The sequence below is a fragment of the Callithrix jacchus genome, chromosome 1 (genome assembly GCF_049354715.1).
Source record: "Callithrix jacchus isolate 240 chromosome 1, calJac240_pri, whole genome shotgun sequence".
Classification (NCBI taxonomy): domain Eukaryota; kingdom Metazoa; phylum Chordata; class Mammalia; order Primates; family Cebidae; genus Callithrix; species Callithrix jacchus.
The window spans coordinates 87,470,971-87,485,861 of record NC_133502.1 but is presented as its reverse complement, the minus strand read 5'-3'; the positions used below and the strand labels follow the sequence as shown (position 1 = coordinate 87,485,861).

General features: G+C 39.5%; 1 pseudogene; it reads left to right on the top strand.

Moving 5' to 3' along the window:
- Positions 1–5,580: 5,580 nt before the first annotated feature.
- On the top strand, positions 5,581–9,135 carry LOC100414873 (partitioning defective 6 homolog gamma pseudogene; annotated as a pseudogene).
- Positions 9,136–14,891: the final 5,756 nt, after the last annotated feature.

Genomic DNA, 14,891 nt, shown 5'->3' with positions numbered 1-14,891 from the left:
AGGCTGGAGTGCAATGGTGTGAACTTCAGCTCACTGCAACCTCCACCTCCCAGGATTCCAGTGATTCTCCTGCCTCAGCCTCCCGAGTAGCTGGGATTACAATCACATGCCACCATGCCCAGCTAATTTTTTGTATCTTTAGTAGAGATGGAGTTTTACCATGTTGGCCAGGCTGGTGTGGAACTCCTGACCTCAAGTGATCTGCCCAACTCAGCCTCCCAAAGTGCTGGGATTACAGGTGTGAGCCACCGCGTCTGGCCTACATTTTAATTTTTATGTTAGCTTTAATTTTGTTTTGCTTAACATTTGGTTTCTTTGGCCACTGAGGATTTAGAGAGAATTAAAAACTAAACTTTGGCCGGGCGCGGTGGTTCATGCCTGTAATCCCAGCACTTTGGGAGGCCGAGGCGGGTGGATCACAAGGTCAAGAGATCGAGACCATCCTGGTCAACGAGGTGAAACCCCGTCTCTACTAAAAGTACAAAAAATTAGCTGGGCATGGTGACACGTGCCTGTAATTCCAGCTACTCGGGAGGCTGAGGTAGGAGAATTGCCTGAACCCAGGAGGTGGAGGTGAGCGGAGATCACACCATTGCACTCCAGCCTGGGTAACAAGAGCGAAATTCCATCTCAAAAAAAAAAAACTAAACTTTAATTTGAATGTAGCTCCAAATGTTTAAAATTTTTGATGTTTTTTGTTTCCTTGGATACAAACAGAAAACAATAACACCTATCTTTCTAAATGGTAAGACATAACATTAACACAGTCTTATTTGTACTGTACTTATTTGACTGTAGTTTCAAATGAGTAATTTTTTTTTTTTTACTAACTCAGGCTCAGTGGGAGGATTTGAGGGCTTATAAAAAGGTTATAAGGAGATTTTTACTTTTATTTATGTTATTATACCTGAATTAGTATACCTTCACCTTAGGTGACTTGTTAGAGAAATTTAGAAGAGAAAATTTACACACGTCAAGGAGTATTGGCAAAGAATTACTGAAAATTAAGCCATGTTTACAAATCCTATCAGAAAGCTCATAAGCATGTTTTTTCCATACTCGTTTTTGTGAAATTTAAACACCTTAAATTCAGGAAACATTTTATTATTACATATTTCTAAGTACCTAGGCTATTCTTCATCTCTGAAAAATGAATAATCTGATTAAAAATGTTAATAAGTAACATTTTTACCCAAAATGTTACCCTTTTTAACAAGTAAACATTTGAAAATTCTTTGAAAGACCTATAAACAAGCAAATGAAAGGCATATGATAATAATGATGAATGTGATGACGATCATGATGATGGTGGTGCTGATGGTGATGATAATTATTATGAGGAAGACGATGATAATATAAAAATAATTTAGTGTTCACTGTTTGGTGTTACTGTGGTAGATACTCAGATGAAGAAGGTGCCATTATTATCTCCAGAAGAATAAAATTTAAGAATATAATACTTGAAGACAAATAATAATAAAGGATCTTGTTTGGTGAGGTTTAGAGGAAGGAAAAGGCATCTTCTGCTTGAGAAAGAGGATATGAAATTTCAAAAGCAAGTATCCAATCAGATGATTTTTCAGGTGAAAAGCTATCATTTTAAGTACATAACTAAATGTGAAGATAAGGAAGAGGAATAAAAAACATGTTTATTCAAAGTTGTGAAGTTGGAAGATGAGGAAATGGGTGCTATAAATAGAAATAAGAAAATTAAGAGGAAACTTATGTAGACAAATAGTGATAATATAGCCTGGTTTTGAAGGGCTTTGAGGGAAGAGGGTCTTTACTTCTTCTTTGAGGGTACAATTAGGTGATTTTTAAAAAGGCATCAAACCTGAGCTTTTGTGGCAGAGCAATAGGGACACTGAATGATACTGAGGCATGAGAAGAAAGCATAAAAAGTAAGGAACTCTTAAAGAGAGACATTGAATAAGGTTTGTCTAAGAATTGTTAAGTACAGGTAGAGATGTCTAGGGGCCAGAGTGAAAGGGAGGCAAAATATCAATTTAATGCTTGGGAGAGGACACAGAGTTGGAAATAGAGGATTGTGCCCATTTGTGAATAGATGATAATTGATTCTTTATAAAAGTTATGGACAGAATAATAGGAAATAAGACAAGGACTGCAGAAGCTTACAGATGGCCTTCATTGAAGGTTTGAGAGTATCAAGGAGACAAGCGCTTAAGTAGAAGAAACAGAGTAAGCAGGATCAGAGGTGGTAGAGAAGCTAAAAGAGTATTGTGATATAGAATTCATGGTTCATTAATCTGAAATGTATGAGATCAAGACTTGTTTTTTGAATTAATGAATGTAGTTGGACTGGAAGTAGATAAGAGCTCTGTGCAAATAGTGCACCGACTACTTTCGGCCTCTGTGGAGCTAAATCATAAAGTCAATGTTTTAACATACCTTTTTATTTTTTATACACATTTGTTCATGTCATTTGTGGTTATTTCAGGAAAAACTCAGAGCATATGTGCCCTTTTAGATTGTCTGAATCTTTGTAGATACTTTCCCAAGTGCCTTGTATAAAATTTTATATTCTATTGTAACTACAATTGTGCTTTACACAAAAGATGTGCTAAAAAGAGCTCTGATTTCTCAAATGAACCAACATTTCTAATTAAATGAGTATATAGTATCATTCAGAAAAAAGTTCCTAAGGCTTCTAATAAAGTTAGTAAGTAGTAGGTGTCTACAATAAAAATACACTTTGGTAACTTTAATATTTGAATGGGAGGCTACCTGTGTGAATTAACTAAGAAAGTCTTATACTAGCAAACAGAATCTAACAGTACATCAAAAAGCTTATCCATCACGATCAAGTCGGCCTCATCCCTGGGATGCAAGGCTGGTTTAATCTATAAACGTAATCCATCAATCCATCACATAAACAGAACCAAAGAAAAAAAACCACATGATTATCTCAATAAATTCAGAGAAGGCCTTTGACAAAATTCAACAGCCCTTTATGCTAAAAATTCTCTCTCTCTCTTTTTTTTTTGAGATGGAGTTTGCTCTTGTTACCCAGGCTGGAGTGCAATGCGCGATCTTGGCTCACCACAACCTCTGCCTCCTGGGTTCAGGCAATTCTCCTGCCTCAGCCTCCTGAGTAGCTGGGATTACAGGCACATGCCATCGTGCCCAGCTAATTTTTTTGTATTTTGAGTAGAGATGGGGTTTCACCTTGTTGACCAGGATGGTCTCGATCTCTTGACCTCATGATCCACCCGCCTCGGCCTCCCAAAGTGCTGGGATTACAGGCTTGAGCCACTATATTGATTTTATAAACATCAATCTTTGCCTCTGACATTTGCAACAGAATGGCTGAGCTCAGGCCTTGTGGTCTAATGAGACATTGTATGAGTAGACATTGTGTGCCTCCTAGTTCCTTCTCTGCACAATAACTGTATGACTTCATTTACCTCTGCTAACTCAATCATATTGTTTGCATATGATCCTATATGAATAGGCAAAGTTAGAATGACATTTAGAAAGGTCCAGCTATACCTTATTAACAATCTTACTTGCTTGCTTAACTGATTTTAGAAAAACACATGTTTAGATTTATGATCCCCTTTTTGCAAGCTTTATTGTCCCTGTGCTGTACACCCTTTGATTAAGAGTCATACTTTCTGTACCCCTTTTCTTGTAATGTTTTGTTCTTGATTTTATTTCAAGATACAATAGAATGTACGTCACTCCTCAAACCCTGAAGGGTATATAACCTGTAGTTTGCACAATAAACTTGCTGTCTTGGCACTTCTTGCTCCAGCATTGCCTAGCAGTCCTCCAGACCTTGCTCTCTATCTATCTTTTCTTCCGCGCACTCCCTCTTCCAAGTTAAGAACACTTGAGTGGGGCTGAGGCTCTCCGCTGGTCGGAAACCCCCCGGCAGACGTGCCGGACCCCCACATATACCTATGTAAAAATCCTGCATGATCTGCACATGTACTCTAGAAATTAAAGTGTAATAAAAGGTAAATAAATAAAAAATAAGAAAATAAAACCTTTTATTATTTCAAAAAAAGGAAGTCCTGCAGAATTGGTGTGCTTCAGATTTCTTAATACTATTTTCAGTGATTTGTTAGTGATTAAAATAATTCTTTTCATAGCTATAAATAAAAAGTCAGGAACAAAGTTTGCCTCTAATTTAAATTACTAGGTTTGTGCTGCTTTTAAATACTTTAGCTGATTCCCTAGTTCAGTATATATATGTTGTTTACCCAATTAACAATAAGATTATTGAGAACAGAGACCTTTTAAAAAAAAAATTAGCCATGTTGCTGCCTAATACCTTACATATGAGATATAATAATAAACTGAATTGTGATTATGTACACAATGCTGAATGGATGTAAAATAATCCTCAACTTAGATGTACCCTTTAATTTATCTTAATTCTCTGTCACTGAAGCATAATTCACAATTCATCACAACTCAATTTATGTAACATTTGGTCAGATAAATCTCAAAATGGCTATATTACAGAAGGCCTAAAAGGAAACTTTTCAGTATGTTGTCAAGTAGATAAATATTTTGAACTCAAAACTATGGAAATTAGATACAAATAGAACACTACAAGTGAGAACAAAATTTGGTACATTGCAAATGCCTTCCATACCAAAAAGAAGTAAAAGGTCAAGACATAGAAAATAAGAGTGGAATATGGGAGCACTTCTGATTTTTTGTTTATTTTTCATAACTAGCAAATAACTCATTGTTTTTACCTTTGACAGTAACATTTGTACATAAAGGTCATTTTTATTAATCTTAGATTTGTAATTTTCAGCCTCTTTGCCCAAAGGCATTGCTGTTATTTACAATTTTTCTTAGTCCTATGCAAAACCAAACAACCATCAGTGTAATGTTAAGTGCCTCCGGCACATTTTAATTAAGTATTAACACAGATTGGAAAATTTCCAAAACATTTAGTGAATATTACTTTCAATCATTTTCATTAAAATTAACAGCAAGTGTTAAAAAGTAATATACCAGGGAGCTGGAGGAATTAAATCCTTAGCGTTTAAAGGGCTACTGTACTAATGTAGAAAGAATTTTAGTCCAATTCGGCCACCTATTATTACCTAGTACCATCAATTTCTGCACTTTGTGGGGGTAGAAAGATGGGAGTTATGTGTAAATTAATTTTGTTTTAATACTTTGTCATTGAGACGTCAAAATTTGATGAGTGTATTTAATAGATACCAAAAATTAAGGACTGCCATATGACTAAATTTAAAACCTCAAACTGTCTGCCTCCATCATTTGTCAAATATTCTAGGAGTACTAATTAGACATGTTTGAAAAACTAGTTTACAGGAATAAGAAAAAGAACTGTCCAAGGTAGAGATTAATATGCCAATATACAAATACTAAAATCATCATAAGAGAAAATGACGGAGAATTATGTCTATGAAAAATAAAACATATTTTATTTATAAAAATAAATTAGAAATCATAATAGCCAAAATTCACCTCTCAAAATATATAGACTACGACCTTTAAAATTAAAAAAAAATCACTGGCCAGCTCGGGCCCGCAGCTCCGGGAGCAGCCCGGTGGCCGAGCGAGCAGGGACCGGGCCGGTGCCTGGGACCGCCGCCCCCGGGAGTCTCTGCGGCCCCTGAGGAGCGAGGGCGATGGCGAGGCTCACCGGGGCCGAAACCATGAACTGGAGTTTTCACCACAAGTCTCAGACCTTGCGATTCTACGACTGCAGCGCGGTGGAAGTCAAGAGCAAGTTTGGGGCGGAATTCCGAAGGTTCTCTCTGGACAGTCATAAGCCCTGGAAGTTTGAAGATTTCTACAAGCTGGTTGTGCACACCCACCATATCTCCAACAGTGATGCGACTATTGGCTATGCAGATGTGCACGGAGACCTGCTGCCCATCAACAACGATGACAACTTCTGCAAGGCAGTTTCTAGTGCAAATCCCCTGCACAGGGTCTTCATCCAGAAACGAGAGGGGGCCAGGCGTGGCAGCCTTGGCGTGGGCTCACTCTGCAGGCGGAGGCGGGCCCTGGGCGCGCTGCGCCACGAGGGACCCCGGCGGCGCACACCTGGACATTGGCCTCCCGCTCGACTTCCGCCCGGTGTCGTCCATCATCGACGTGGACCTGGTCCCCGAGACGCACCGGCGAGTGCGGCTGCACCGGGACGGCTGTGAGAAGCCACTGGGTTTCTGCATCCGCGATGGTGCGTGCGCGTGACCCCGCATGTGCTGGAGAAGGTGCCGGGCATCTTCATCTCACGCGTGGTACCCGGGGGCCTGGCGGAGAGTACTGGGCTGCTGGCCGTGAATGAGAGGTCCTGGAGGTGAACGGCATTGAGGTGGCCGGGAAGACGCTGGACCAGGTCACGGACATGATGATCGCCAACAGCCACAACCTCATCGTCACCTTCAAGCCCGCCAACCAGCGCAACAACGTGGTGCGTGTCGGCCGCGCCCTGGGCAGCTCGGGGCCGCCCTCGGACAGCATCGCAGGCCTCGGAGGTCCCCCTACCCCGCGCATCCTGCAGAACTTCCACCCCGACGAGGCGGAGAGCGACGAGGACAATGACGTCGTCATCGAGGGCATGCTGGAGCCTGCGCGGTCCGCCCAGGCCCCAGGCGCGCCTGCAGGCAGCCTCTCCCGGGTCAATGGAGCGGGCCTGGCACAGCGGTTGCAGCGGGACCTGGCCCTGGATGGCAGCCTCCAGCGGCTGCTCAGCTCCCTGTGGACCGACCCGCGTCACAGCCTGGCATTGCCGCCAGGCGTTGTGGAGGAGCAAGGGCCCGCAGTCACGCTCTAGACTCCGGAGAGGCCCCCCCCAAATCTTAGCTCCTCTTCCCAGGTAAGGACAGGGACAGGACCTGCAGACTGCGTCACCTCCTATTTTGTTTTTGTGACCACAAAAACGCTGCTCTTTATTTCCACTTCTGGATAGAAAACACAAATATTGCCTATTTTTATAGAATTTCTTCACAGAACTTAAAATGAACGCCTGCAGACACACTCTGTACCAGGCCTGAGTGCAGGTCCTAGCGCCTCTGCAAAGCGATAGGAAAGGTCTGACCAAACGCAAAAAATGCTTTTAAAATTTTACAAAAATACTTTGTTTTTAAAATGAAGCTTTAAAATTAATTTTTTAAAGTATCAAATTCACATTTTAACTTAGCCCATGCAAAATATGCCTCAGCATTCTCACTGTGCTTTCTGCTCTGACTTGCAGGTGAGGACTGTGCTGATAACCCCTTCTCTACTGGAGGTACGGAAATTGGCCAGGTGTGGTGGAGGATGTCTGTAAATCCCAGCTAGTCAGGAGGCGGAGGTTGCAGTGAGCTGAGATTGTGCCACTGCATTCCAGCCTGGGTGACAGAGCGAGACTGTCTCAAGAGGAAAAAAAAAAAAAAATGAATGAATGCACGCAAACCTGTCATAGGTACAACCATGGAGATGAATTCCAGATTTTCACACTGTTCATAGTCATAATTCAGCTGGGGCAGGAGATCTCCAACAGCTGTGATATTATCCCCAGGGCTGTTTTTTGTTTTGTTTTGAGACACAAAGTCTTGCTCTGTCCAGGCTGGAGTGCAGTGGCGCAGTCTCGACTCACTGCAACCTCCTCCTCCTGGGTTCCAGTGATTCTCCTGCCTCAGCCTCTGGAGGAGCTGGGACCACGGACACGTGCCACCACACCCAGCTAATTTTTGTATTTTTAGTAGAGATGGGGTTTCACCATGTTGGCCAGGCTCTTCTCCAACTCCTGACTTAAGGTGATCCACCCACCTTGGCCTCCCAAAGTGCTAGGATTACAGGTGTGAGCCACCACACCCGGCCAGGGGCTGTTTTTGTGACTCACACAGGTGACCCATTCAGCCTCAAGGGGGAATCCATGTTGGAAAGCAGTGGCTCTGCTGGACTGGAAGGCAGGGCCCAGCCGTCCCATTCGGGATCAAAGCCTCTGTCGCCTCTGAGATGACAACCAGTCTTTTTCTGTGGATTGACTGACTCTGAGGGCAATTTCTGAAATGTTTTCAGTGGAAATGAAGGATAAGCATCACACACCTCCAGCAAGGGCTTTGATCAGCGCAGTCCTTTGCATGTGAGTTCTCATCTTTGTTTTTGAAACAGACATTGCTTTTTGGAAGTCACAATTAAAACATGCTAATTTTCATTTCTAGATTAGATGGTCACTGGCAGTTCTTATTTTTAACTATAATAAGTCATGTGGAACTCAGTGATTTTTAACAAATACTAAATTCATCCTCACTCTATGTTCTTCCAGCAACATTTATACATTTAGTAATTTCAAAAGTTCATATTTGATAAAATTAAATTTTATATAATGTGTTTTGCTTGAATGTTGGGAATGAAATGTTACATTCATAATTCGAGAACTTTGACCAAATCTTTCATACAGATACAGGTAAAAATATTTTTCTAGGTTGTCGGAGCCACGCACATCCTGCTGTTTCTCCTTGTGGCCCAGCACCACCTGCTGGTCAGTGGCAGAACTGTCCTGACTTCGTCAACATGAGGCTGCTAACAGGGAAAACTGCATCTCAGCATTTTCATTGTTTCTGATTATTAAGTGAAAAGCAAATTATTTTCTTCTTGAATGCTACTTATTTGTAAGAAATAGCTGTTTCTAAGGACTTGTGAATTCCCGCATCTGTGTTTGATGTTATTTGTATGCAATGGATTGCTGGCCCTTTGTTCTTAAGTACAGAGAAGACCAAAGATGCCTCCGGTGACCTCTCCAGTGAGGATCCACATCCTGCCAGACTTGCTCTCTGACAAACTGGAAAGGCATGTTGTTCGGTGCTCCAGCAGCCAGAAGTGTTTTTTGTGGAACTAAAACTAATGCTGTTACTCTCACAAAGGAAATGTTCTTTTACTAAGTTATTGCTGATTACTGAATGTCTGTTATATAAAGGTTTGCTGTCAAGAAGGAAAGTTATATTTTTTATCACATTTTAAGTTTTTAAGCAAATGTGATTTTTTTTTTTAAAGAAATAAGGCTTTCTCTGAGAATTGTGTGCTATTCATAATTTTAGAAATTACAAACTGCTTGGAACAACTACTTGAGTGTATTTTTCTACACAGGACTGTACTTCTGCCACTTCTTCCTTTTAAACAAAACTGTCATATCATGTATTAAAATTTCCTTGGTTTTATATATCAGAGAATAAAAACTTTTTTGACTTTTGAGTAAACAAACAAAAAAATCACTGGCCTTACTCACTTAATAATTCTTCATCTTCTTACCAACAAAAAGGTCTCTAGCTGTTCATAATATTACCAACAAAAAGGTCTCTAGCAATTTATAATATTATTGGTACCATGAACTGCATTTTAAAAATGTGATGTTGTGTCAGTTTTGGTCTATGATATACATACATACATATATGTGACACATGTACATTATTTCCAGTTTTAGTGATTTAAAAAATTTTTTTAAGATATTAGACATGAACACTGATTTTCCTTCATTTCAAGTCAATGTCATATAACCTCCACGAAAATGGAATATGAACCAGTTAAGGACCTAAATAGCTTGCTTCTGTAACAGAAGCACCATTTTGGATGTTAATAACTTTTGTTTTAAAGCTTGACTTCTTGTTCCAAGTTCCTTTCAAATGTAAGAGAAGAAAAATGGTATTATAGAAAGGACATAAAAGATCATAAACATAAAACTCTTTTCTTTGCCATGAGAATGACCTTTCCATTGTCAGTTTTACAGATGCTCACCTTTGCAAAAAAGCCATTGAATGCAATTGTCACTCTAAAGAGGGCAGAATCCTAAGACCAGAATAATTAGCTGAGAAAAAAAGAAAAAGGATAATTGTAGCAGGGCCTTTGAGTTAGCCGTGATGGTCAAGGTGAGGCACCATTGGCCATGAGTCCGGAGTAGTGACTGACTGCTGCTTTGCAGAATTAGAAAGGTTGGTAAGATCATGAAGCAGCTTAGTAACTTGGACAGCCATGGAAGGACTAAGAGTGTGGGCTCTGAGACAACTCCTTAGGAGACTGTGGTTATGAGACAACAATCTTGAGAAACTACTAAAAAATGTGGCACAAGAATAGAATCCAGGTTTATGTTTCCCACCGGTTAATATTGCATATTAATCCCAAAATACACACAGTACAAATAGGAGGGATTCAGACTGAAAATGTTATTTCCCATCTCTGGGATAACTTCTTTCCTCGTCCCCCTTGTCTACTCTGGAAACTCTTTTTTTAATTTAAATTTGAAGGAAAATGTTTTGCTTTAACATTTTTCATTCCCAATTTTAAAGTACAGTCATTCCTTCCTTTGGCTTCCAAGACTTCACACACACACCCACACCCACACACCCCCACACCCACACACACGCTCTCTCTCTCTCTCCTCTCTCAGGCATCCTTCTCTGTCACTGTTTCCTTTAAGCAATAGATTAAGCATCTCAAGGAAAGGATATGTATTTAATTTAACTTTATATGTTTGGCCCCCAGTACACTGAATGACATGTTACAGGCACTCAAATGTATTTAACTAATAAATTAATAATTTTAACCTTGTAACCAAATAGACCAAGATAAAGGGTAACACATTCAGTACACTATCACAAATTTTTATGGCAAAATGCTTCCCACATTGCAAAGTGATTCTATGTAAATTCTAACACAATTTGAAAAGCTTCTGGATTCATTATGCTTCCAGGAGTATTACTACAAATGGAAAAAGATGAGTGACTCATATGAGGTTCAGTGAGAAACACATAGAATTGGTATTTTTCTACATTTGTTACTATTTTACTAACTTAATTGGGAGGAATTGGTAAAGACATACAAATTACATTTGTGCTAAATATAATGCAATTAGTTATAAAGGCATGTAAGTTATAGTTTGGTAAATTATTATAAAACTCTTCCATAGTAGTTTGGTTATTCTCAATTAAATCGTTTCTACATTCCAAATTGAAAAACTGGTATTTTTAGGCTGGGCGCGGTGCCTGTAATCTCAGCATTTTGGGAGGCCAAGGTGGGTGGATGGCTTAAGGTCAGGAGTCTGACACCAGCCTGGCCAACATGGTGAAACCCTGTCTCTACTAAAAACACAAAAATTAGCTGAGCATGATGGTGGGTGCCTGTAATCCCAGCTATTCCAGAGGCTGAGGCAGGAGAATCATCTGAACCCAGGAGGTGGAAGCTACAGTGAGCTGAGATTGTGCCATTGCACTCCAGTCTGGGAGACAAGAGTAAAACACTAGTTCAAGAAAAAAAATTATATTTTTAGAACCATTTACTTGGTTATAAACCTTATCTCTTGATAAACTCCAGAGTAACCGAATCTGCCAACATGATTGTTTCCTGACAGATGACCCAAGAGAGGTAGTTTCCAACTGAATTGTTTCCAGGGACTCATATCCTATGGCATATTGTATATTTTTTTAAAAAAAATATGTATTTGAAATGGAGAAACAATGTATGTTTGCAATACTAGTTATTAATAGTTTAGTGTAGGTTAAATATCATAGTAAAAGTTAAATACCTTCCATCTGAAGCTGTGTATTGATAACATTAAGTAAAATGATTCATCTTTATATAAATAGACAGTGAGAGGTTGACCATTGTTGTTTTTTTCTACACTGGTCTCTAATTTGATCTCTCTAAGGCTTTGGCCACTATTTCAATGAAAACTTTTAGCTATGTTATATTAGGCAATTTTTACTGATAAACAGAAAACCTCTATAACATTTTTTTTCCTTGAAACTAGCATCAAACTGTCAAATTCTTTCTCGTGACCTTCAAAGTATAACGTTAATACATCATTACTAACCTATATTGGAGTTGAACTTGTAACCTTTAGGTCGAGAATTGTATATTAGAAATCTATATTCACAATTCCTGTATCTTACAGAACACTTACCTTTTGGATTATCTGTGAGGAAATATGGAGAATTCATATGAACATAGCTGTAGGTGGTTAAATATTTAGGGAAATAATTACATGCAATTCAATTATTTTAAGATTGATGATGTCCACAAGAAAACGTGATACACATATTGCACAGGACTGGTCTGAAGCTCTTTTATTGAGTAATTATGGTGTATGACCCATTCAGCAGCTAACCCTTCATTTGAAATTTTACTTTTATATTTGATTCTTAGTAACCTAAATAAACCAGGTAAACATCTATAGTCCTGTGGAAAAGGATTATCTATAGTTCACTTAGCAATATTCTGTATTATTAATGGCTTAAAAATTGAAAATATAAAATAGATAACATAGCCATAAGTTCCTTATGCCTTTATAAGTAAAACCTAACTACTATCTGAAAAAGCAGCTATAGAAGTACATACCAAAATGCCATAATAATCTCATTCACACTTCTGATATAATTTTGGGAAACTCAAGCCCACCAATTAAAAAAAAAATCTACCAGAAAAAACAATTTCAATCCTCTGCCTCTCTAACCTCTTCACTAGATTATTATGCATTGTATTACAGATGCACAGAACACTTCCTGGAAGTTAGTAAGCATTGCATAAATATATGTTGAATAAACTGCAAAAAAGAATTAAAAAGAATCTATTAGATCTGACAATAAGAGGCAATCAGTGACTATTACTAGAATATTTTATTATGAGAGTAAAAATGCAGGGTTGCAGTGGGGTAATGAGTGTATGGGAAAGGAGAAATCACTTTGATTTTATAAGGGTTTGCTATATATCTTCAGAATAAGCTTTCCCACAGCCTTTGACTTTAAGTCCTATGCAAGGTCATTGTAATGGTTTCTCCCCTCTTCTGCTGACTTACTACCTCTCTGTTAAGTGACATATCTGGAAAGACTTTCCAAACATGTCTTCGTTGTTTCTTCCAAAGAGGGAAACATCTATTCTCGATGGTAATGCCTCCTAGATACCTGTACTCCCTCATTCCCTCTCCAGCATTTATTCCTCTTTCCAATCCAAAAGGAAATGACTTTCTGATATGGTGTTGAGCTCCTTTGAAACAGGGTGACACAAGAACAGAAAACCAAAAGCCACATGTTTTCACTCGTTAAGTGGTTGTTGAACAATGAGAACATACAGACACAGGGAGGGGAACATCACACACCGGGGCCTGCTGGGGGGCGGGAGAGCTAGGGGAGGGATAGCAGGGGGTGGGAGGATTGGGGATGGATACTATTAGGAGAAATACCTAATGTGGATGATGGGGGGATGAATGCAGAAAATCACCATGGCACCTGTATACCTATGTAGCAATCCTGCATGAGCTGCACATGTACCCTAGAACTTAAAAGTATAAGTAAAAAAAAAAAAAAAAGAAAGGGAGTACAACATTAGAAAGCCAGTGCCTCTAGTTACACAGGCCTTTAAGTTGTATCACGTATCTCTCTTCTCAGGACATCTAGGTGCTCCCTGAGGACTGAGTTGAGAGCTTTCAAAGATAGTTCATACTTTACCTAGAATCCACTCCTCTCCAGAACCGCCAAGGCTAGGCAAATGTCACTAGCTCATTACAAAAGTGTACTTTCCAACTTAGCCAGAGTTTTCCTTTGGGACCCAGTGCTCTTTCCTATGTTCTGGCTTCTTTTAGGGATACAACATATCAAATATATATAGTCTTCATCCTGTTTATCATGTTATATGTATTTTTTTTTCTCATGAGACTCCTGGTTATTGAAAAAAATCCTTTTTGCCTTTTTTCCTATTAGTTGTCCTTGAGCATTCTATACTAATTTCAGAATCATCATCTGCCTGGAGCACAGAGAAGGCCACTATGGAGCTGTCACATAACCTTTTCTTCAATCAGTCGTGTGTCTCAGTTTTGATCCATGCAAGACTCCCTCTTGGACTTTAAAAAGTCAAATATATTTGCTTGCAATTTACCTCTTCTGCAAAGAATTTCAGCTAGCTTGAACAAAAGGCAAATTTGATAAACTAGTAAAATATGTGACATCAGAACCAAGTACAGAGATTTCAAAGTAGGTCAACACAAGAAATGCTATTCATATTTTTCTCTAAGCTTTCAGGAAGCCAGAATCAAAGGGAAACAAAAATAATTTAAATTATTAGAAAGTAGAAACACTAACTACTCTTTAGGTTAAACAAATATATAAATAATTATAAACTCAACTGTAAATAGGATGCCCTGTGGGACAAAAGAATTCTGAATAATTTTTTAAAATTTTTTAAATATAGATTTTATTGGACTTTAGGTTCTGGGGTACAAGTGAAGAACATGCAGGATTGTTGCACAGGTACATACATAGCAATGTGGTTTGCTGCCTCCATCCCCATCACCTATATCTGGCATTTCTCTCCATGTTATCCCTCCCCAACTCCCTACCCCAAACTGTCCCTCCCCTGCTCCCCCGCAACAGACCTCAGTGCATGATGCTCCCCTCCCTGTGTCCATGTGTTCTCATTGTTCAGCACCCGCCTATGAGTGGGAACATGTGGTGTTTGATTTTCTGTTCTTGTGTCAGTTTGCTGAGAATGATGGTTTCCAGGTTCATCCATGCCCCTAAAAAGGACATGAACTTCATGAGTTCCACTGCAGCAGACTTAAATGTACCTGCCCAGGAGCTCTGAATGGAACAACGGAGCTCACAGCTCAGCACTTGAGCTCCTATAAGGGACAGACAATCTCCTCAAGCAGCTCCCCAACCCCCGTATATCCAAAGAGACACCTCATAAAGGAGAGCTCAGGCTGACATCTGGAAGGTATCTTTCTGGGACATAGATAACAGAAGAAACTGGCAGCAACCCTAACTGTTCTGTAGCCATTGCAGGCAATCCCCAGGCAAGCAGGGTCTGGAATGGACCTCCAGCAGTCCTAGAGCAGAGGGGTCTGACTGTTAGAAGTAAATCTAAACGACAGAAAGAAATAACTTTGACATCAACAAAAAGGA